Source organism: Dasypus novemcinctus, chromosome 3 (genome assembly GCF_030445035.2).
Source record: "Dasypus novemcinctus isolate mDasNov1 chromosome 3, mDasNov1.1.hap2, whole genome shotgun sequence".
NCBI classification, from domain to species: domain Eukaryota; kingdom Metazoa; phylum Chordata; class Mammalia; order Cingulata; family Dasypodidae; genus Dasypus; species Dasypus novemcinctus.
In genome coordinates, this window is record NC_080675.1 from 11118079 (window position 1) to 11142629 (window position 24551).

Below are 24551 nucleotides of genomic sequence, written 5' to 3' on the forward strand. Positions count from 1 at the left end.
TTGCTGTTGAAAAGGCGGAAAGGCGGTGCCAGTCCTCTGGAAGATGTAAGATTCTCCGCGCGTCCCTGATGGGGCGTACACGGCAGGTGGAGCCCGTGGCTGGCAACTCACGGGGCAGCCTCGACTTCCGGCAATTCCACCCGCTGGTGTTTTTCGAGAAAGCGTCTGGGATGGGAATTGAGTGGCGCTAGGAGACCAGGGCCCCTTCCAGCTTGTGCCCTGCTCCCCCTCTGCCCCCTCTCTGCGCCTTGGGGTCAGCCTGGGTGTGAGTTGTTTGTGTGTCTGCCCGGGGCTCCGTTTAAAGACTGGGGGCGACAGGAGGGCCGGGGCTGTTCAAACCATGCAGCCGCTTTGTGTCCGAGCTTGAGCCCAAACAGCTTGTCTCTCTCAGTTTTTACCAAATTGAACTTAACAGTTTTCATGCCCAAATTTAGGGTCTAGTCCTGACTTTGTCATGAATTCGTTGTGTGATCTTGCGCAAATCCCTAACCTCTGGCCTTCAGTTTCCATAAGTGAAAAATAAATGGTCAAAGCCAGATAATCTTTAAAACCTTTTCAACACCCTGCCCTAATGAGATATCTTCCAGAGCAGTGCTGCCCAATAAAAATGTACTGCAAGACACAGGCAAACGTAAATTTAAAATTAAAGCAACTTTAAATTTTCTAGTGGACACATTTTTAAAAGTAAAAATATTGTCATATATAAAATATTTTCTTAGTTAACCCAAAATATCCAAATTATATCATTCTAACGCTATTAATGAAAACATTGAAATTTTTAAAATTAAGTCTTTCAAATCCAGTGTGTATTTCACACTAACAGCCTATCTCAATTCAGATGCTAAATTTTCACAGGAAATATTTGAGTTGTACTTAGAGTTTATGGCAGTTGGAGATTATTTTGTGAATCCCCAAAAGAGAAAGATTATATTTGTAACTAATCTATTCCTTGGAGTGCTACCCTTTGATTGCATTGAATTCAGCTGAGGAGTCTCTGATTAGATTACCTGTTAAAATTGCTTTGGGCTCTTGATTTGGGTACATCAGTGGGCATGACACAGGTTGGGTCCCTGCCCCCTTTCTGGGTCTAATATAGAGAGACAGTCCGACAAACACACAGGAGGAGAGCGCTCTTTTTTTTTTAAGATTTTTTAAAATCCCCCCCCCCCCCCCCCCCCCCGCCCCCACATACTAGGCTTTCCTTGTCTGTCTGCTCAGTTGTCTGCTCATTGTGGCTGCTGGTTGTTCCTGCTCATCCTTTCTAGGAGGCACTGGGAAGTGAACCCAGGCCCTCCCATTGGGAGGTGAGTGCCTAACTGAGCCACATCTGCTCTGCACTCTGTCATTTTTGATCCTGCCATGTGACCAAAGGCTCAAACAGCTGAAGCCCAGGGAGAGATGAACCATTTTGCCTGATGGTTTACAGCTGGGATTGGGAAGAACAAGAGAGACTAGTAGAGGAAGCCCTGAGAGACAAGCCCTATGCCAGCCTGCAGCTGAAATCAGGAAGAAATGGAACCTGAGAGAGGAAGCCCAGGGGAAGGCTGAAACCTCGCAGAGATCACCCGCCATCTTCAGCACAGGGCAGCTGACATTGGCGAGAAAGTACCTCTTATGGAACTTTGAGTTGGACTTTCAGTGGCCTTGGGACTGTAAGCTTTTACCCCAAATAAATACACTTTATAAAAGCCAACAGATTTTTGGTACTTTGCAATGATCCCCCTGTGGCAGACTAATACAGAGCTCATAAAATTTACAGTTGGAAAAGTAGACTCATTTATCAAACATTCTTTGGTCACTACCTAAAAGCTCCTTAATCCCCATATCCACCCTTCAAATGTTCAAGAGCCACATATGGCTAGTGGCTGTCATATCAGGCAACACCAAGTATAGAACATTCCCATCCACACGCAGAATGCTATTGGACAGCCGAGTTCTGTTGCTTCCTCTGAAGGTGAAGGCCGCAGGTGACTCTCCACCACCTTCTCCCCACCCCACCCCACCCCCAAAGACATGAATAGTAATTTCATTTTCTGCTACTTGGAGCACGTAGTATAGGCAGGCCTTGTGATGGACATTATGCATATGCTGTTAACTCGTTTTTACAACAAGCCTACATGGGAGGTAGTTTTTTTTACCCCATTGATTACCTGAAGCAGTGGAGGCTGAGTGGGGTGAAGGGACTTTCTCAAGGTTGTTTGGTATAGAACTGATGTGTGAAGCAAGGTGTCCCTGATTACTAACTGAGTTATCTTTCCTGAAATTTGGCAAGATTTCTCAAGGAGGGCCATGAAATTGTGTGAGGAACTGAAGGCTTCTTCTCATTTCACAACAATAACGAGGCAAATTGAGCTTGTCCTTTTCTCTTTGCAAGCACTCAAGTGCACTAAAAAAAGAGTCCATCCCAGGCCACAGTCATTAGAGCCATCATCATTCTTGCATCACGGTAGTGCAGCAGCTAGTGGGGCTCCCCAGGCATGTCCTCTAGTTGGCACATTATCACAGTCAACCCTAGGGTTGTCTCTGCATACCTGCATTCCTAACGTACCATTTCTTATTGGCAAGGAGCTCAGCAATGCAATCTAGCCCGAAGCACCAGCAAGCCAATCCCAAAATCCCATCATTGTGGATGTAACTACTGAGACACTCCTGAGGCCAATTCTGTGCCAGTCAAAATTCAATCAGGAGAAAGAAATCAGTAATTCGAAGAGGGAAAGTTTAATGTAAAGAATGATTGACTCTAATAGGAGCCGGGAGTGATCAAGGATTACCTAGTAAGAAGTAAAATGTACTCTAAAAAATATAATGAAAACAGATATAAGGAACAGCCACTGCGCCAAGGGCCAAGATAGAATATCTAAGAAAGGAAAACCCAGCAAATAGAACTTTTGGAAATCTATCTTCTGAACTTACTGGAAAAGTGCTCTCTAGTGTGTCAGGGAAAGCTGTTCATGAAGAGGTGTCTTTTGAGGTACTCTGCTACCAAACGGCCCAGGGAGGGGTGAATTATGCTCCCCAACATAGACATATTCTCAAGCTGCATTTCTGTAACTGTGGACACAGTACAAACAAGATCTCTTAAAGGTGTTATTTTTAGTTAAGGTGTAACCCAGTTGAATGAGGGAGGCTCTTAATCCAGATCACTGGAGACCTTAAAAAGAGAACTTGGAAGGCACAGAAGTGAGAAAGAAGAGGACATCACCATGTGGAAGGAGGTGAGTTGCAAGTCAAGGAAACCTAATGATTATGGCCAACCAGCACCAGAATGCACCGACTTTGGGGAGAAAGCTTCACCTTCCTGATGCCTTTATTTTGAGCTTCTGTTAGCTTCAAAACTGTAAGCCAATAAATTCCAAAACTTGTGGTATTTGTGATAGCAGCCTGACAAACTAAGACAGAGTGTTATCTGTACAGGGATCTCCATTGGTAGTGCTCCAGGGTAGCTGGAAGAAGCAAATGAAAAATCCTCTATAGTAATGTCCTCTCAGGAATCTCAACCCAGGCACCTCTGCATTAAGGTCATCTAAGTGTGAGCTCACATTAGAAAATCAATAAGCAGTGAGGATGCAAACCATCAAGAGTGAGAAAATGTGGAAATAACAAATGCAGAATTAAATGCCCAATGACGTTCAGGGATTGAATTATTTGATACAGAATTTAAAATAAAAATGATTATACTTTTAAATAATAAAAATGAATTTAAACATATGCACAAAAAACAAGTATCATAAACAATCAAGCAGATTTTTAAAAGAAACTACTTACAGTAATAAAAAAGAATAATGATTTAAATAACAAATTTGCTTGAATTCCATATTTGACTCAGATTAAGGGAGAGTTAATGAACTGGAAGATAAAAATTCACAGAAATTACCCAGGATGCAAGCATAAAAACAGAGATGGAAAATGAAGTTGATGGATATAGAAAATAGAGATGGAAAGATTAAGAGAAAGCATGAAAGTGACTAACAGACCTCTAAATTGGCATTCCAGGATAATAGATAACTTGGGGAAAGAAAATATGCGAAGAGAGAAACTGGAACTCATTAGAATTGTTTAAAGACAGAAATTCTAAGACTTATGAATCCCAATGATCCCCAAGCAAGATAAATTAAAGGAAATTTAGCTAAAGGTGTTGCAGTAAAACTTTGGATAACCAAAGACAAAGAGAATACCTTAAAAATACTCAGAAAAAGGAAAAATTATTTCCAAAGAAATGACAATTGGCCTAGCAGCAGATAACTCCACTACAACAATGAAAATGAGAAAATAATGGAAAAATAACTTGATAGTGTTGACTGAAAATAAATATCAGTCTAGAATAGTGTACCTAGCTAAAATACTGTTTAAGAATGAAGTGATCAAGTCCCTAGATTCACACGCGGAAGTTAAGAACCATCTGTGAAGTAATAAAAACCTGAGTTAGGCGAGCTTCCATATTCACCATGAATGAATGGAGTAGCTGGTATCAGACGTACCCAACCCCCATATACAACCATAAAAGCAAGGCAAAGCATAATAATTGTTTCAGGGAACAAACTGCAACTACTTCAGGGCTTTGGTTCTTGAGAAAAGAGAAGCATGTAAGTTGAGTTCACATTTACTATGGCTTTTCCCTGAAGATGTTTTTCCAAACAGCAGCCAAGAGAGCTAGCATTCCAGCTGAGAGCAGGGGTCCTGCTGGGAGGAGGAGACAGACGTCAGAGTCTGTCAAGGAAGTTTGGATAGGAGTGGCAGGGTCCTGGGAAGGAAGAAGCCATATAAAAGGTGCCCTAAAATATGTAAAATTCTCCTCAGGTCGTGGGAAAATTCCTATTCTGCATAGGTACCGATTGAGACTCTGCAAGGTTTAGCAGAGAACAGGTGCTGTGAATTTGGAGAGTCAAGCAGAGATTTCACAGGATGGAGTTTAGGTCCAGCCAGGGTGGAGAGACTACCTGAACATCCCCAGAAAATCCATACCCTTGGAGAACATTTCAAGCATGGAGCTTTCCTTCTTATAAGCAAAACTGAAATAAATCCTGCACCAGCTGTCAATGTATTGCCTCTCAGCTACAAATCCAACCATCTTTGCCCTGCTTTGTGACACTGAAGCTGGAACACACAAACATTTCTCCTTTGCCTGCTGGCACAATGTTAAGCTTTGTCAATCGAGAGTGCTTAAGGAACACTGTGGAAAGGAGGTTCCCTGGGGGAGACTTGGGGAGAACACCTGGGCCTTTGAAACTACTTTGGCTCCCAACTGCTTTCCTGACCCAGATTCTTCTTAATTCTCTTTTTCTTGAGCCCACTTGAGGGATTCTGTATTCCTTGCACTTAAAAAGATTCTAATATAGTTCCTTCCAGAGAGAGGCGGTTTGGTCTTGGGCTAGGGATTCTGAGGTCTGTTGCCAGGTCACATCCTGATGAGGGCAGCCAGCTGAGCAGAACAGAGACAGACTCAGATCCAGGTCACTAGCCAAGCTGTGCCTGCAAGGATGGGCACCATCAACCTGAAGGAAGGGACACGTTTTCTTATTTACACGAAGGTCCCATGTGACCAAGCCGTGTAGGAGAGGCTGTATCCACTCAGAAGGGGCACCTTTTGTGCCAGCAGCAGCCCTGGTTTTTATACTGGCAAACAGCAAATGTGAAACTTTTGCATGAGTCCGTGATGGCAAGGCCCTTCCATGCATACACTGCATTTTCTTATAAAGAGGATCATTCAAAAATTCCCCTATACTTGCTTAAACATTTCTGAGGCAGGTTCTGAGTATACTGAGCAACTTAAACCAGCCATGCTGGTTCCTTACACAGACCCTGCTTGCCCACACCTGGGTGCGTTTGCTTATGCAGTTCCTTCAGCCTCGAATGCCTTTTCCACAGTGTCCAGCAGACACGCTCTTATCCATAAAGGCTCCAGCTTCAGCATCACTTCCTCTGTAAATCAACAAAATGCAGTGCCCACAGATTTTTGTGTTAACCTGGGTTTAAACTTTACTCTATTGCTTACTAACTGTGTGACCTTGAGCAAGTTATTTAAACTCATCAAGATTCAGATTCTTCATCTTTAAAATGAAGGTAACAGTACTGTATTAGATCTCCATGGCTGAGTAGCAGCATTAGTATAAATTTAGCAGCTTAAAAGAACACCCATATTATCTCACAGTTTCTCTGGGTCAGGAGTCCAGGCACAGCTTAGCTGGGTCCTCCGCAAGGCTGCAGTCAAGGTCAGTCAGGGCTGCAGCCCATCTGAGGCTCGACTGGGGAAGGATACCTTTCTCACCCACTGGCAGCACTCAATTCCTTATACATGGCCCTCTATCTAGGCAGCTCTTCAAAGCATCAAGGGAGGGAGTCTCCTCACAAGATGGGCATTAGTCTTCTATAATGGGATCACATACATGTAACATATACATCCTGTTACCTTTGTTGTATTCTGTTGGTTAGAAGGAAGTCAGTTTCCACTTACATTCAAAGGGAGAGGATTATGCAAGGGCACAGATACCAGAAGGCAGGGATCATGGAGGCCACCCTAGAGCATCTGCCACAAGCATCTACCCCACTGGGTTATCGTAAGGATCGAATGAGACTGTGTATAAATCATAATACCTGGCCCATGTATTATGAGTACTCAAGGAGAATCTACCAGTGCTGTCCTTGTAACACTGATGCAACTAGTATTTGTCTCTATTATACCATATTGCAAATACATGTCAGTATTCTCAACTTCACACCCTGTAGTGGTGAGTGTTGTAAATGGGGGTTGAGGAAGGTTGTACTGAACATCCACAACATGCCAGGCATTTTACATATGTTATTTCATTTATGTCTCCCAACAACTCCATGAGCTAAAGGACTATTGTCCCCATTTCATAGATGAAGAACCCAAAGCTTATGCAATTTAATAACTGAATAAGGGTCACACACTTGGAGGCTGACAGAAGAGAGATTTGAGCTCAACTGTTCCTGGATCTAATGCCCATGCATTTGTTGCCTGCATTGGCCAAGGTGGGCTTAGTACATGGGATGAATGGAAACCAGAGTCGGGAGATCCACAGTGACTGCTGCTGAGATGATGGTGGGTTCAAAGGGTGGAGGCTAAGAACATCTCCCTGTGAGTTGGCTGGCAATAGGGGTATGAAGGGGGAAGACAGAAGAAACCAATGGCCAGGAGGCAAGTAGAGGCTTCTGTGGGCAAAAAGAAAAACTAGCAGAGAGCCTGGAGGCTGCAAATGAACTGACTGCTTCTTTGTTGATCTCTTCCTCCCACTCCAATTGTGTCCCCTAGCCCTCACGCCTTGTTAAGTGGTGTCTTAGTTTGCCAGGACTGCTATGACAAATAGCACATTGGTTGCTTAAGCAGCAGGAATTTATTATCTCACAGTTTACGGGACTAGAAGTCGAAAATCAAGGTCATGCCTTCTTCTGGAGTCTGCAGCACCCTAGGGTAGTCCCCGATGCCTACCTGCTTCCTCCTCTGGGCTTCTGATTGCCTATAAGGCTCCTGTTTATAAGGATTAGAGGCATGTGGGGTAAGGCCCATCCTGTTTCAGTATAGCCTCATCTAAATTGGATCTTCAGAAAGTCTATTCACAAATGAGTCCATACCTTAAGTAATAGGAACGTCTTTAAAGGTCTTACGTTTTTCAAATAGGTTCACACCCACAGGAACACAGATGAGGACTTCCGCATGTCTTTATGGGTGAAAAGATTGAATCCTCAACAAACAGATATATAATTAACCTAATACCATTATATACATTTTTAAGATTCATTTTATTTATTTTATTTCTCCCTCCCCCCACTCATTTGTGCTCACTGTCTGCTGTCTATGTCCATTCATTATGCACTCTTTGTGTCTGCTCGTCTTCTCTTGAGGAGGCACCAAGAACCTACCTGGGACCTCCCATGTGGGAGAGAGACACTCAATCAAATAAGCCACCTCTGCTCCCAGCTTTGTTGTGTCTCTTATTGTGTTCCATCTTTGTGTCTCCTCATTGCATCATCTTGTTGCATCAGCTCGCCACACCGACCCATTGCACCAACCCATTGTGTCAGCTCGCTGTCTTGCACATCTTCTCTAGGAGTACTGGGAACCAAACCCAGGACTTCCCATGTGGTAGGTGGGTACCCAAATGCTTGAGCCACATCTGCTTCCTAATGCCATATATTTTTTTATTAAAATTTAGCTTAATTCTACTATGGTCAATAAACATATATTGAATGATTTCAATCTTTTGAAATATGTTAAAGCTTGCTCTCTGACCAAGGGATGATCAAATTTGATCAATGTTCCAGATGAACATGATTAGAATGTGAATTCCAACATTGGATTAAAACTTCAATTAAATCAAATTTAATCATGTGTTTTAGATTTTTTTTCCCCAGGAAGCTACTTATTCTTTTAACTACTGAGAATTGTGTTAAAGTATCTGTAAGAAACAAAGATTAGTTTAGTTTTCACATAAAGGAAGAAAATATTGATTAATGTAACCTGGCAGCCTACTGCCTCAGTCTCCCACTCCCGGGTTAAACAGCAACAAAGGAAATCAGCTTAAGCCAGTCCTATAGGCAATAAAAAAGATGCCCAAGAAAGAGCTAAATCAATACCAATTCAGCACTAAATTTCATTCCTTATTTGACAAAGGGGGAAGCGGGTAAAAACTAAAATGGTTGGAATGCGGTGGGGGAAGCGGTTAATCACAAACTTTTGTGCGGGAAAGTTAGATCTTCTTGGATAGGCTGTAACCTCTGAAGTATCCAATCTATGGAGACACAGAGGAAGGGCTTGCGTGCTAGGCTTAGGGGTATAAACTGTGTCATTTTTCTTTGTTCAGCGCGCCAGCCATTTTTTCTGGTTGTGCGCCCTTTCTTGCAAGATTGAGAATAAATTCTTTTCTTCTCCACAATTGGGTGAGCCTTATTTTCTTCCAGAAGAAGATTTCTTTCTAACAGTATCCCACTGTGTTGTAGATTTATCTTTTTTGTTCTTGCTTTTTATTTGGGGCATACACATTTAGAATGGTGATATCTTCCTTGTGGATTGACTCCTTTACCATTTTGAAATATCCCTCTTTAATTCTTGTAATGCTTATTGCCTTAAAATAAAAAGCTAATGACTATTAGCATACTTATAGCAGCCTTCTCTTTTTACATAGTATTCACATAGTACTATCTCTTTCCATCGTTTTACTTTCAAATGCTGGTCTTTATATTTAAGATATACCTCTTGTAAAGAGAAAATAGTTTCTTTTAAAAATAAATCTAACAATCTTATTCTTTTAACTGGAGAATACAGTCCATTTACACCTACCATCTTATCATTTGTTTTCTATTTTGTCCATCTAGAATTTTTGTTCCTGTCTGATTAATCCTTTTGACAAAATTAGTATTTTATTATTTAACTTTTCCCCTCTATTAACCTCACAAATTATCTTATTTCACTGTTCTTTAAGTGGTTACCCATAAAACTTACACTATTCTTCCTTAATTTATTACAAATCAATAAAGATTATTCATCACTTCCCTGATGTATTAGTTATATATTGCTGTAAAATCATCCCAAAACTTAGTCGCTGTGGTGGATTGTGTTGCGTACCACAGTTTGAGCATGTTTTTCATCTTGGTCTGCATTCTGATGTGTGTGGACCCATTGTAAATAAGATCTCTTCAGGATGTTCAGTTGAGCTGTGGCCCAAGTGAATCAGTTTGGGCTTTGATCCAGATTTCTGGAGTCCTGAGTCCTTTATAAACAGAATGAAATTCAGATATAGAAACAGCTATTGGAAGAATGAGAAGCTGGAAGTCAGTGGAACCAGGAAGAGAAAGAAAACATGACCATGTGCATTGCCATGTGACAGAAAAGCCAGAGACCAAGGATAGCTGGCAGTCATCCCCAGAACGTTACGGTCACTTGATGATGCCTCAGTTTTGTGCTTCTCCTGTCCTCAAAACTGTGAGCCAATAAATCCTCATTGTTTAAGCCAACCCATTGTATGGTATTTGTTTTAGCAGCTAGGAAACTAAGACAGTGACTTAGAACAAGAAACTTGTCGTATCTCACAGTTTCTGAGGGTGACGAATCAGGGAGTGGCTGGGCTGGGCAATGCTGACAGACTCTCTCATAAGTTGTCATTATGCTGTGGTCAGAGCTGGAGTAATCTTGAGGCTGGAATGGGGCTGGACAGTCCACTTCCAAGTTCACTCACATGACTCTTGGCAGAAGGCTTAGTTCCAGAGGTCTTTGTTCTGCACCATCAACGACTGTCCTCACAGCACGGCAGCTGGCTTCCCCAGAGTGAGCGATCCAAGAGAGAGTACACCACCAGCATGGAAGCTGCAGTGTCTTTTATACCCTAACATTGGAAATGACATAGCATTACACACCCAAAACCCTGGCATAATGTGGGGAGGTGGACTGTACAAGGTTATGAGTATCAGGAGGTAGGCCACTGGAGGCCGTTTTGAAGGCTGACTACCACACCTGAAAATATTAAGGCCTCACACTTCAACTCTGCATATTTCTCACCCACCTTTTGCATTACAATTATCTGCATTTTAATTCTACATATTTCAAACTCCTCAAGTAATTATTATGCTTTTGTACAGTCACCATTTATTTATATTTACCCACGTTTTTACTCTTTCGAGTTCTCTTCATTCTTTCCTACATTTTCATGTTTATGTCTGCAATCATTTCCTTATGCCTAAGGATATTCCTAGAGTATTTTTTTTTTAAATCAATTTAGGGCTTTTTAAAAATATATATTTATTTATTTTTCTCCCCTCCCCCCCCACCCCCGCCCCTGTTGTCTTTTCTCTGTGTCTGTTTGCTGCGTAGTCCTCTCTAACTGCTTCTGTTGTTGTCAGCGGCACAGGAATCTGTGTTTCTTTTTGTTGCATCATCCTGTTGACGTCAGGTCTCCATGTGGGTGGCGCCATTCTTAGGCAGGCTGTACTTTCCTTCACTTGAGGGCGGCTCTCCCTACGGGGCGTACTCCCTGTGTGTGGGGCTCCCCCACGCGGGGGGACACCCCTGCATGGCACAGCACTCCTTGTGCGCATCAGCACTGCGCATGGGCCAACTCCACACAGGTCAAGGAGTCCTGGGGTTTGAACTGCAGTCCTCCCATGTGGTAGACGGATGCCCTAACCACTGGGCCAAGTCCGACTCCTAGAGTATTTTTTTTTAATGGAGGCCTGTTAGTGACAAATTTACTCTTTTCCTTTTTTTCTTTTTCTTTTTTTATTTCTCTTTCTCTCTTTCCTCCTTTTTGTCTGAAGGCATGTCACCTTAATTAATGAAGGAAATTTCACTAGGCACAGAATTCTAGGGTAGCAGTTATTTTCTTTCAGCATTTTAAAAATGCCTTTCTATTGTCTTCTAGATATTAACATTTTGTTGAAGTTGGCCATCAATCTTATTGCTATTCCTTTGAGAGTAATATGTCTTTTGCTGTGGTCAACTTAAGATATTTCTCTATTTTTTATTTTCAGGAGTGTGGCATTCTTTTTATTTATTTGTTTAAACTTGTGTTCTTTGTATTTATCCTGCTTGAGGCTTGCAGAACTTCTTGAATCTGTGAATTGATGTCTTTCATAAATTTGGGGAAATTCTCAGCCATTGTATCTTTGAATAATATTTCTACTTCATTCTCTATCTCTTCTCCTTCTGTGGCTCCAATTACACATTATTAGATCTTTTTAACTGTGTGCCATGTCTCCTATGACCTGTTCTGATATTTTTCTATTCCATTTTTTTCTCCGAGCTTCAAATTTTATGTTTTCTTTTGGCCTCATTTCTAGTTCATTAATCTTAACACCTGCTATGTTCAATTTGCTCTTAAAGTGATTTCTTAAGTGCAGATATTTTACTTATCAGTTCCAGAATGCCATTTTATTCTTTTTTTCCTATAGAAATCTAACTTTCTCTGATAATCTACACCTTTTTAACAACCATTTGTCCATCGTTCTATTTCCTTAGACATACAGTTTAAACCCCACAGGTAAATGAGAGTTTCTTGTCTGATAACTCTGGCTTACCTGTGGGTCTGCTTCTATTGTCTGCTTTTTCTCTTGATTTTCAGTTATAAGGTCTTGTATCTTGGAATAATTCTTTTAATTGAATGCTAAATATTTTTTTATTAAACACATAAACTCTGTAGATACTGTTGGTACACACCCAGAAAAGTACTTACTCTTTTCTCTGCTAGGCATATAGAGATATTGACTAGCTTAATCCCAATAGGATCAGAACTGAATCAAGGTTAGTTTGCAGTTCTGATAATAAGCAGCCTACTTACCTCTAGTTAGTGCCATTCCTAGAGTGTGGTTTTCAGTGAAGAATCTGGTTAAATCTTTGTCTAAGCACAAGAGACTGTAAGAAATTCTGCTTCGCCTTTTTGGAGGCTTTTGGCTTTGCTCTTGAGCATCCATCTGGCCCTGCACTTCTTCATTTGTTAAAAGCCTTTGGGGACAGGACACTAGCCATGTGTTTGTCTCAAATCTCCAATTTTGTCTAGCTGCTTACATAATCAGCATGTGTTCCCTGAGAAAAAGTAGTCAAAAGTGGCTGGTATCAGGTCATTGTTCCTTTCAGGATTCTCAGCTCTTGCCAGATTATTCTCAGGAACTCCACCCCCTAGTGAGTTTTGTCTTCTCAAGAGACTTCAGAAAATCTAACTCTGCTTTTCAGAGGTTTTCAGTTTCATTCCTGAACCTCTTATGCCACACAGCTTCATGAATTCAACAAAAACTGAAGCTGGAATCTAGCACAGTATTCAAGGCCCCTCAAGCCTCCAGTTTTATCACTGCACAAAAGCCCTCTGACTGTATCCAGCACAAAACTTACCCTCTAGCCTGTGCCCGTTATCATCAAATGACCCAATAGAAAAAGCCTTTGCAGGTGCTTGCTTCTGAGCAGTCCTTCCTTCTTCAGAATTTTGGTTCCTCTAGTTCTTGTTGCTTCTACAGCTCCCTGATGCATTTGCGATTACAGTTTTAATTTTTGCATGACAATAGCATTGACCCACTTCATACTACTCTATCTTATCCCAAGGAAGGGAGGGTTTCCTTAAAAGCAGAAGATATTAAAACATGTCTTTGTGCCGATGAAAATGATCCAGGTGTAGGAGAGAATGATGACAAGCAAGTTGTAAACTGAAGAAACTTCTTGAGGAAGGAAGGCACAGAGGCCAGAGCACAAGTGGGTGGATTGGCTTTGAAGAGTGGATGGGCTCTTTTTCCATTGTTATTAATGGGAAGAATGAGAAGAGAGATTAGAGGTATATAAGAGTTGAGGATCAGTGGGGGGAGGAGGAGAGAAAAAGTGTCCCTTCTTTCACTATTCACAAGATAATGAATGAATGAATGAGACTTAACCTTAGAAAATAAATAAATGAAAGTATTGAGAGACAATAACAGTAAACATGTTTATCTTCTTGGATTGGGATGACCCTGTTAAAGATGATACACAAGGCAAAAAGTAAATTAAAAGACTGTTAATTTTGAGATGGTAAAAAATATAACTTCTAATGACAATATATTAAAAATATAATGACCTAACAAAAGGATGATGTTAGACAATTCCTATCCCCCCCAAAACAGAGAGTATCTATAACTGTAAGCAAGACAGTTCCTCCATCTGCCCCATGGGATCTAAGCCCCGTCTCAATCAGAAACAGAGTGGGCATCACTGTCCCAAAATCCTCAATAATGAGGAATGTACAAACATAAGGGGGCAATATAACTGAATTAAAGTAGACGTATTATTCTTTCAATGGAAGAACTTGTATCATTGATATAAAGGCAGCGGACACCAGAGGTTCTGAGAGGAGGGATAGGGAAGCATAGATGTAACATGGGGCATTTTTGGGATATTGGAATTGTCCTGAATGCAATAACTGAATACAGGCCATTATACATTTTGCCAAAATCTATAAAATTTTGGAAAGTATAAACTATAATGTAAACTATAGACCATGGTAAGTAACAATGCTTCAATATGTGTTGATCAGTTCTAACAAATGTACTGCACTAATGAAAGATGTCATTAATGGGGGAAATTATAGGAGGGGGAGGGACTATGGTATATGGGAATCCCCTATATTTTTGATCTGACATTTATGAAAGCTAAAGCTTCTTTAAAAATATATATAAGGGCAGTGGACTTGGCCCAGTGGTTAGGGCGTCCATCTACAACATGGGAGGTCCGCGGTTCAAACCCCGGGCGTCCTTGACCCATGTGGAGCTGGCCCATGCACAGTGCTGATGTGCACAAGGAGCACCCTGCCATGCAGGAGTGTCCCCTGCATAGGGGAGCCCCAAGCGTAAGGAGTATGCCCCGTAAGGAGAGCTGCCCAGTGCGAAAGAAAGTGTAGCCTGCCCAGGAATGGTGCTGCACACATGAAGAGCTGACACAACAAGATGACGCAACGAAAAGAAACACAGATTCCCGGTGCTGCTGATAAGGGTAGAAGCGGTCACAGAAGAACACAGAGCAAATGGGCACAGAGAGCAGACAACTGGGGTGGGGGGGAGGGGAGAGAAATAAATAAATAAATCTTTTTTAAAAATTTATATATATAATAACTATATTAGTCAGCCAAAGGGGTGATGATGCAAAATACCAGAAATAAGTTGGTTTTCATAAAGGGTATTTATTTGGGGCAAAAGTTTACAGTTACCAGACCATAAAGTATAAGTTACTTCCCTCACCAAAGTCTATTGCCACGTGTTGGAGCAAGATGGCTGCTGACCATGGTTCAGGCTTCCTGGGTTCCTCCCTTCCCAGGGCTTGCTTCTCTTTTCTCACAACCAAGAGTCTCCATGTGCTTACTTCCTGGGGCTCCAGCTCAAGACTCCAGTCTCCCTTCTCGGCAGTGCAGTTTCTCTGTGCATCCCCATCCACCAAGGGGCAGGGACTCAACATCCTACTGATGTGGCCCAAAGCCTTAATCATTATTTAATCAAGTAAAAGTAAAACCTCTGAATCCAATACACTCTAATATGCCCAGAGAAAAAGATCAGTTTACAAACATAATCCAATATTTCTTTTTGGAATTCATCAATAATATCAAACTGCTGCAATGACCTAAATGATAGAAAATACTAGCAATATGTAATAAAGCATTCGTTTCTAGAATATATAATGAACTCTTACAAATCAATAAGTAAAAGAAGCAGCCCCCTGGAAAAATGGGGAAAGGCTAGAATAAATTCACAAAAGAAGAAATGCAAATGACCAATTGCTGTGTGAGAAGACAATCTCACCAGAATTTTTTTTTAATGCAAACTTCTAAAATAAGATACATTTTAAAAATCTGTAATATTGGGGGGGGGGGGGGCGAGAAACAAAGTACTTGATAATATCAAGTGTTAGCAACTGTGTAGTTTGCCTTGCTGTTTTATTAGGAGAGGCTAAACTGGCTCAGTCCCCTCTTCCCCTTGCCACCTGACCAGTGAGTTTCTAAAACTAGCACATTACACTGGGCAGGCAAATGCAAGTTACTTTAATGTAGGTTGGGTCAGCTTCAGCAGGAAATTTTTTTTTAAAGATTTATTTATTTATTTCTCTCCCCTTCCCCCCACACCCCGGTTGTCTGTTCTCTGTGTCTATTTGCCGTGTCTTCTTTGTCCGCTTCTGTTGTCTGTTCTCTGTGTCTATTTGCTGCGTCTTTTTTTCTTTGTCCGCTTCTGTTGTTGTCAGCGGCACGGGAATCTGTGTTTCTTTTCGTTACGTCATCTTGTTGTGTCTTTTCTCCGTGTGGGCGGCACCATTCTTAGGCAGGATGCACTTTTTTTGGCCCTGAGCAGCTCTCCTTTCAGGGCGCACTCCTTGAGCATGGGGCTCCCCTACGCGGGGACACCACTGAGTGGCAGGGCACTCCTTGCGTGCCATCAGCACTGTGCATGGGCCAGCTCCACATGGGTCAAGGAGGCCTGGGGTTTGAACCGTGGACCTCCCATGTTGTAGTCAGACGCCCTAACCACTGGGCCAAGTCTGCCGCCAGAAATTTTTAATGCAGAAGAGATAAATGTTAGAGTTTCAGAGAACTTTCCTTTGATGGAAGCAAGACAAAAACCTCTGGGAACTGAAGCCTTCCTAAGGAAAACTTCCCCAAGGACAATTCCTCCAGCCTACATGCCTGCCTGTCCACAGGACAAGCATCCATTTCTTAAGTCTCCTTTTGGATAGATGCTACCCTTGCCCACAAGTGAGCCTTCACTTCCTATGCCTCCCCAATGCCCCATCTCTCTGCCCTTGATCTAGAGTGGGGTGTAGGCTTCAGCCAAGTGGGTGTGGCCCAGGGTTACAAGATTGGGGAAGGGCCGGTGTATGGTTAGCACGATGGGTTCCAGGCAGCTGGTAACTGTGAGCCTGGCCTCTCCAATTCAAGGTTCCTCGTCAGTGAGAAATGTGAGTGTGCCAGTTCTTTTATTACTAGCTCTATAAAGTTAGCACATCTCCCAAGGACTAACTTTTTTTTTCCCCTATGGGACAGGATAATTTAAAACCAGATTGAGGAAACAATACCATCGTCACAAGCACAGTGCTTTCTTGCTCTTGCAGCCTTATTAGCAGAGGAGCTTTTAGTTTCTTCCCTGCTCTGATGAGAAGGTGGGGAGGAGGAGAGCATCAGTCATCTTTAATGGCAGAGCGTTGTTCCCAAGGGTTAAATTTAGTTCAGCCATTTCTTTTCCCTTCCCATAAGAATGGGGAAAGGGGGTGGCAAGGGTGTCCATTGCTCCAGCCACATGCCAGGAACTCCTGCCTCCCCTTCAGTTGAAATGGATGTCTCCCGCCATCTTGTTTATACTTCTATTGTAGCATCTGTCTCACTCTGCCCTGACTTACAGTGTGTGGGGTCATACTGCCTGGATAGGATTTAGAGCTTGAGATCTCTGTCCCTACTAGTTTCTGACTTCCTGACATAAAGGTGACCCAAGGTGCTTGAAAGCATATGGGGGTTGCTGTCAAACAATCTTGAATCCAAAGCTTAATTTCACCACTTACTAGTTGTGGGTCCTAGAGCTTACAACTTTAACTTTTTGAGCTTCACATGCCTCATCTGTAACATGAAGATGGTGTCTACCTTCTAAGGTTATTGTAGAGAAAGTAACTGTGTTTGCAAAGCCCCTGGTTCATGGTAGGTCCTCCATCAATGCTAATTTATTAACTGGGAGACAGTGACAATTCCTTATTCATCTGTGTCCCCAGCATCAAACCCAGTGTCAGAAATGTAGTAAGAGCCAATGAATACTTGCTGGATTGAAATGTCCTTTAGTCAAATTGTTTCCTGGTTCAAAGTAATTCCAGCCAAGTCCAACATGAACCCGGAGGTATGCTAGAAATATAACTCATTCAGGGACTCCCTTCCTGCCAATTCCCCGTAGAAAATTCACTAAAAAATAAAAGTGTTCACAGCAAAAGCCAAGGCCCTGGATATTGAATGTCTGTAATGAAATAAGAGAGGTCTGCAGGGTCAGGAGAGACAAAACCTCATCTGGCACAGAAGGTCTCCCAGGCCCTCTGTAATTTTGATGTCCTTTTTTTAAGGTCTGCTTTGTGACTGGCCTATTTAGGTTAGCAGACTTGCCGAGGTGAGTCCTGCAATCTGACTGGTTGTGGAGATGACCCTTGTGCACCTGGAGCTCTTCCCATCAGAGCAACAAACAGTGCAATGGGGCTCCCCTCTATACCCCTCTGCAGCCTCTGCCTGTGGCTCTTGGCACTGTGGTTTTAAATGATTCTTCATTTACTTCATCTGAATGCCCCAGAAGGAGGTAATTCACTGTAAGTAGGTCATTCCCTGAAGCATGGTGGCAGTCTTCTTATACTGAAGAAATTGGGCTTTGCAAAGAGCAAACATCCAACCAAAAGTTGGGGTGAGGGAAGGAGGGACTAGCATGTGTTAAGATCTCCTGGTGTGAAATGAGCTGCGCTCTTGCCCTCATTTTAGAGATGAGGAACCAAGGCTAGAAAGTTTCCATACCTTGGACAAGATCACAGCCTTGCTAAATGGTGAAGCTGGAATCTGAACTCAATGTATCTGATTCCAAAGCCCAAACTCTTTCCCTACACCACAGGAACATGGTGAACATTCTGCAAAACTCATCAGTGATTGATGTAAATCAGGCTGGTGTTCAGGAGCTGGGTCCACAGGCCTCAGTAACCCAGCAAGCCTCTCAGGTGACATTGTCAATTACTAATGACTCATAATCCAGGCAGAGCATCTGGGGCCTGACTTCAGGCCACTCCATCATAACAGAGCTGCATCACCTTATTTAAACTCAGGACCTACAGGCTCCAACTTATCTAGGAGACATTCCAGGCAAGAAGAGAGGACCTTATTCTACAGATGGAATGGACGGCATGCCTAAAATGCAGTGCCATGGTCATGTTTGCTTGGAGACCTGAGGTCCCAGAAATGCCAATTGATGCCTGGCTTTTCAAGAAGACATGGATTAAGGCATCTCCCCATTCCACTGTGCATCCAAATACCGTGAGGACTGTCCCACCCTTAAAATCAAGCCTTCCTGCCACCATGTTTTTGTATTGAAGATTCATATGTGGGTTAAAAACAGACTCTGGAGCCAGATCATCTGCCCTCAAATCCCTGCGCTGCTATTTGCGAGCCAGATGAACTCAGCAAGTTACTCATCTGTTCAATAGGTATAATGAGAATAGCGTCTACCTCATATGGTACAGTTGTCACAAGATTAATTAAGCTAATACATTCCCTGCAGTTAGAACATTGCCTGCACACAATAGGTGCTGCAGGCGGTGGTTATCATCACTGTGCAGTGCTAGCCCTCCAGCCTTGCCTTTGGCCACTGTGCTAGCCCTCCAGCCTTTCCTTCAAGGCCAGATTTCTCAGAAATGACTAGAGTTGCTGAGCCTCAAGCCTGACACCCCTTATACAGCACAGCATAATCTTGCATCTGCCAACCCCCTTTCCCCCATGTCCCCAGACCCTCTACTGAAACTGCTCTATTGCAGGTCTCCAGAAACCTCCTTCCTAATAGTCTTGGATTGGCCTGTTGCAAATTACTCCATCTTATCTCGAAGGAGGGAAGGTTTTTCTTAAGGGAAGGAATTAAACATGTCTTTCAGCAAACGCCACCTGACATTTCTGCAGCATTTGACACTGTGGCCCATTCATGCCTTCTCAATACTCTTAGGTTGTCCATTTTGTTTCTGTGCCTTGAGACCAGTGACGCTCACCTTTTGACACAAGTCGGTTTAAAATGTTAGGTGGAATTGAAACTAACCACCACACTTCTCCTAAAAGTTTTCCCCCTAAACTTCCGCTATCAGCTTGTATCCCCACCCACACATGCACACACAATTTGCCTCTCATCAAAGAAATTGAGTGCTCCATTGATTTGGGAATCTGGCTAACTTAGACTTCTCCAAACATGCAGAGCCAAAGACAGAATCACTCAACAGCCGTCCACTTTATCCACCAGCCTTCCCTAGTGTGCAGGAACATGGTCAGTGGGGATTCCTGCAGCACCTCTGTGTTCAGAATGGGGACCTGCTCCCGGAGAGGCACAGGTCCCAGGGTCAAGCAGAAATGACCAGCAGCCCCAAACACATACAGATGTGACTTAGACACATCCCCTGCACCATGACCCTCCTGGCCCATGATCCTTCCCACCTTCTCTCCCTGTGTTTAGAGCCACTCACACCCCTGCAAGCTCAGCCCTGAACCAGCTCTGGGTCCAATACTTCTTGTCTGGAGAAGGGGGGATGCACTTAAGAGGCCCCTCGTCCAGCGCCGCCGGGAATCCAGCCTTTTTGCTGGCCATGCTTTGAACCCCAAAGCCCAACACCCAAAACTCGGGGTCCATGCCCTGCCCCATACCCGCTCCTCCACTGCAGAAGATGTGCCTTAATTTTGACAGTGCAGGGAGCGCCTTCCATCCCCAATCCCAACCCCCTGCCAAACACACACACACACACACACACACACACACTCATCCTTTGCAGAAACTGCTCCCTGCTTTGTGCTGGGCATTGACCTAGGTGCTGGAGATACAAAGGTGAATGTGACAGACACATCCCTTCCTGCTCTTGGCAGCGTCTGTTCTAGGAAGAGTGTCAGACGACAGACATGAGGCAACCGATGTGGTTTTAGATGGCGGCAAGTACTGTGATGGGGACCTTTGTGGGGAGGAAACATCTGAGCGGGGAGACCTACGGGGTGAGAAGGAGCCAGCTCCATGAGTAAGGGGGAGCCCCTTCCCGGAAGACAGCCAGCGTGAGAGTTCCTGAAGCAGGACAAGCCCGGAGTGTCTGAGGAGCAGAGGGCTGGTGATCCCGGATGAGGTGAGGCAGGCGGGGATGCATGGCAGGGCACTCGGGACCTTGCAGGCCAGCCAGGGTTTCATCCCAAGGCTGTGAGAACCCGAGGAGAAACCTGAGTTGGTGAGTGCACTAAACTCTGTAGGGTTCGAAAGCAGAAGCCAGAATACACTGAGGAAGCCGTTGCAGAAGTCCGGGAGGATGACGAGGTGTGGGCTAAAGTGGTGGGGGTGGAGGCGCTGAGAAGTGGCTGGATTCAGGGCATATGGAAACAAAGCTGATAGGACAGGAGGGTAGATTGGAGGGGGGGGGAAGAGGGCGCACGGGTGGCCTTTGCCCCCCCCCACACACACACATGCTTTGTCAGCTGTTGTGGATGGAATGGTGTCCCCAAGAAGACGAGTTCAAGTCTAACCCCTGGTCCTGGGAAGGTGATCCTATATGGGACCTTTGAAGATATCATTTAAGCAAAGTTCAAATTGGATTTGGTTGGGTCCTAATCCAGTTTGTCTGGTGTCCTTCTAAGGCGAGGAAATTTGGACAGAGACCAATAAAGAGAGAGAAGTCCACCACATGATGAAGGCAGAGATCGAATTATGCCACAAGCCACAGGATGCCACAAAAGCCACCAAGCCACTGCCAGGAGTCTACTTCAGAGGAAGCATGGCCCCTGTGACACCTTGATTTGGATTTCCAGCCTCCAGAACTGTGAGACAATAAGCTCCTGCTGCGTACAGCCCCCCAGCTTACGGCACCTTGTTTAGGCAGCCCCAGCAAATGAAGTCACCAGCCCCCCTGGACTTCTCCTAACACCACGCCCGCTTCCACCTCTGCTCAAGCCCTTCCTGGTTCTATTCCTCTCACTCTGGACATCCCAGAGACACCCTCTCCCCATCCCCCCTTTCTGCTAGGCTGGGAGCTTCTGCTCTGACCAACTCCAGGAAGAAGAAGGAGCCAATAGAAGTACGTGCCTCAATCCTGCAGTGGCAGTGGCTCTGGGGCCAGGGTGAATGTGTCTGGGATATAAATCTGTTGTCTCTCTGGATAACAGAAGAAACAATTACTCATGCAGATGAAAAACTTTTATTCTTCTCCCTGACAGCTAACATCTCAAGGAGCCTTTACTATGTCAGTCCTCAGTTGAAATAGAAGCTAATATTTTCCATCTGTAGTCTCTGGGATAATATAAGGCAGCTCCTGGTATGATAATGAGCTTCCAGTTTTTGGCAGGGCCACAGAGTTGCAATGCAGGGCAGGTTGGGGGGAAGTGAGGAACAGCGAGAGTGGCTCCAGGAGAGCTCACCTGAGAATTGCCAGGGAAATGTTATTTCAAAGGCAGGGAAGTAAGACATGGTGGTGGCCTAGTTAGGAGATGGCAGAGGGGCTCCCGGGAGACAGGGGCCAGCAGACAGTGTCTGGGCAAAGGGGTGGGGGGCAGGGCCCAGAACTGGAAGGCAGGGTCCTGAGTGCCAAGCTGGGCCTCATTACTTCATTCATTCACGCAGTCAACAAATGTTTATTGGGCATTTCCAATGCGCCAGGCCCTGTGTAGCTTCCACATTAGGCATCAGGGTGGGGGGTGGGGGGTGGACAGTTAAACTGACAGTTATAATACGGGGAGATAAGTGTTATGATGGGAGAAGAAACCAGCCCAGACTTGGGTATTGTAGGCAAGCACCCAGAGGAAATAACAGCTAAGGGGAGGCCCCAGGCCGAGGCAGGCAAGGGTTGGGAGGGGGGAGAGGGAGGCTATTCCAGCAGAGGAAGTAGTGCAAAGATGCAAAGGCAGGACAGCAAGAGGTGCTTGGCAGGTCGAGGGAGCTGCTACGAGCTCAGCATAGCCAGTAACTTGCTTCTCAAATGGCTCCCAGTGAACCCTGCCTCCTGGCATACATGCTCTTACATCAGCGCCTGCCCTCACCACGTGGGTGTGACCTGTGACCTGTGACCTGTGACCCTGGCTGCTCAAATATGCACTGGTTCAACTCAAGCAATGGGAATTTATTTGCTCATGGGTTTGAAGCTAAGAGAACGTTCAAGTCAAGGCGTTGTCAAGACTGTGGCATTTGACGGCTGGCTGCTGGTGACGCCTGGTCCTGGCTTAGCTTGTCACTTGGTAAGGCACATGGTGGCCCATCCTGCCCTCTCCCTTCTCTTCTGGTTCTGTTGATGTTCAGCTCTGGCTGCTCCCTCTGCCGCTTTGTCTCTGTGGGTCTGAATTTCGTTCTGCTCCAAAAATAGGATTAAGACCTATCCTGAATGAGGTGAGCCACACCCTAACTGAAGTTGATGTGGGCTATGGGTGGGAGGCTCTTCATCTCTTTGTAGATAACCTAAGCTCTCTGATTTGTGGGTGTGAGATGGTAAAAGGCTGCAGTCCTGTCCTTAGTGACCACGGCAATGACTCCAGTCCCAGGAAACAGTTTAACAATGCAAGGTCTATAAACTTTAAGTATTCAGGGGAAATGCAAACAAAATATGCTAAAAGCTTATCTAGAATGTATGAAGTCCATGCTAAAAGCTCACCTAAGATGTGGAAGATATATATGCTAATTCAAGCCTATTGAGAACTGAAACAAAGGGACCATTTAACCTTTCCTCTCTGTATAAAAGGAACTCAAAAGTCTTGTTCCAGGCTCGGGATTGAAACAAAGCTCCCGAGTCCGGCCGGCCATCAATAAACCATTTTTCCTTCTCAAAATCATTCCTGAGTCCTGGCCTCTCTATATGCAAATAATTGAACCTCTCTCAAATTCTACAACAAAGTAGCCTCATCAAAAGGTCCTACTTCTGGGGAAGTGGATTTGACTCAACTGATAGAGCATCCGCCTACCACATGGAGGGTCCAGGGTTCAAACCCAGGGCCTCCTGACCCATGTGGTGAGCTGGCCCACGCTCAGTGCTGACACACGTAAGGAGTGCTGTGCCACACAGGGGTGTCCCCCACATAGGAGAGCCCCCATGCTCAACGAGTGCGTCCCACAAGGAGAGCTGCCCCACATGAAGAAAGTGCAGCCTGCCCAGGAGTGGTGCTGCACACATGGAGAGCTGACACAGCAAGATGGTCCAACAAAAAGAGATGCAATTTCCTGGTGACGCCTGATAATGCAAGGGACACAGAAGAACACACAACAGAAAACAGACAATAGGGGGAAGGGGAGAGAAATAAAATAAATCTTTAAAAAGAAGTAAAAGGTCTTACTTCTAGGGAGCAGATGTAGCTAAGTGGTTGAGCACCTGCTTCCCATGTACAAGGTCCCAGGTTCAAATCCCGGTTCCTCCTAAAAAAAAAGTTCCTACTTAGAATGGGCTCACCCCCACAAGAAAGGATTAACTTTAAGAACATGGTTTTCTGGGGTACCTATAGACCACCACTTGGGTGATGTGGGTGTGACCTATGCCTTGTTTTTACAGCCAAGGTGCCAGGACGTACGGGGCGATCATGATTAGGTGATGTGTTCCAGAAGGTTACAGCGCCGTCTGGCCGGAGCCTCTCACTCCCTTGCCGTCTTCAAGGACGCAAGCAGCCAGTCAGGAGCCCACGTGGCAAGGGACTGTGGGTGCCTTGAGGAGCTGAGAGTGGTCTCTAGCTGATGGCCAGTCAGAAAACGAGGCCCTCGGTCCTACAACCACAAGGAAATAAATTACGCCAGCATCCCCTTGAACAGGGAAGAGGGTCCTTCTCCCGTTGAGCATTTGGATGAGAACCCAGTTCCGGCGGACCGCCGTGATCACAGCCCTGCGAGACCCCAAGCAGAACTCAGCCACACCCAGACCCCTGACCCAGAAACTGTGAGATAGTGTGTACTCTCCTTTGCTGCTGTGTGACAATTTGTTGTGCTACAATTGATAACTAACACCCAATAAGGAAGGGGAATGGTGGGAGAGGAGGGTTACCTAGAGGATAGCCTTATTTGGACAAGCTCGATGACCTTGGGTACGTTATCCTTGCAGGACCCCAGTAAATTGGACCAGATCATCTGTCTCTGAGATGAAGTGTGGACGACACCAGCCGGAGGTCAGGGGGCCTGTAGACTGGAAAGGATTACACATATGCCCTTTGGAAAGAAAGTGGTGACACCAGGTGGCAGCAGGGGCTCCTAAAGGAAGTGTCACATCCTAGGCTAACCTTGTTTCCTTCTTGAGGGAAGATAATCAGATCTGGCTGAGCCAGGGAAGTAAGAGCCTTGGGGAAGCTGGGGAGAAGACCTGCAGTATTTGGTGCCAAAAGCTGCCTACTTTTCTCTCGACTGCAGTATGT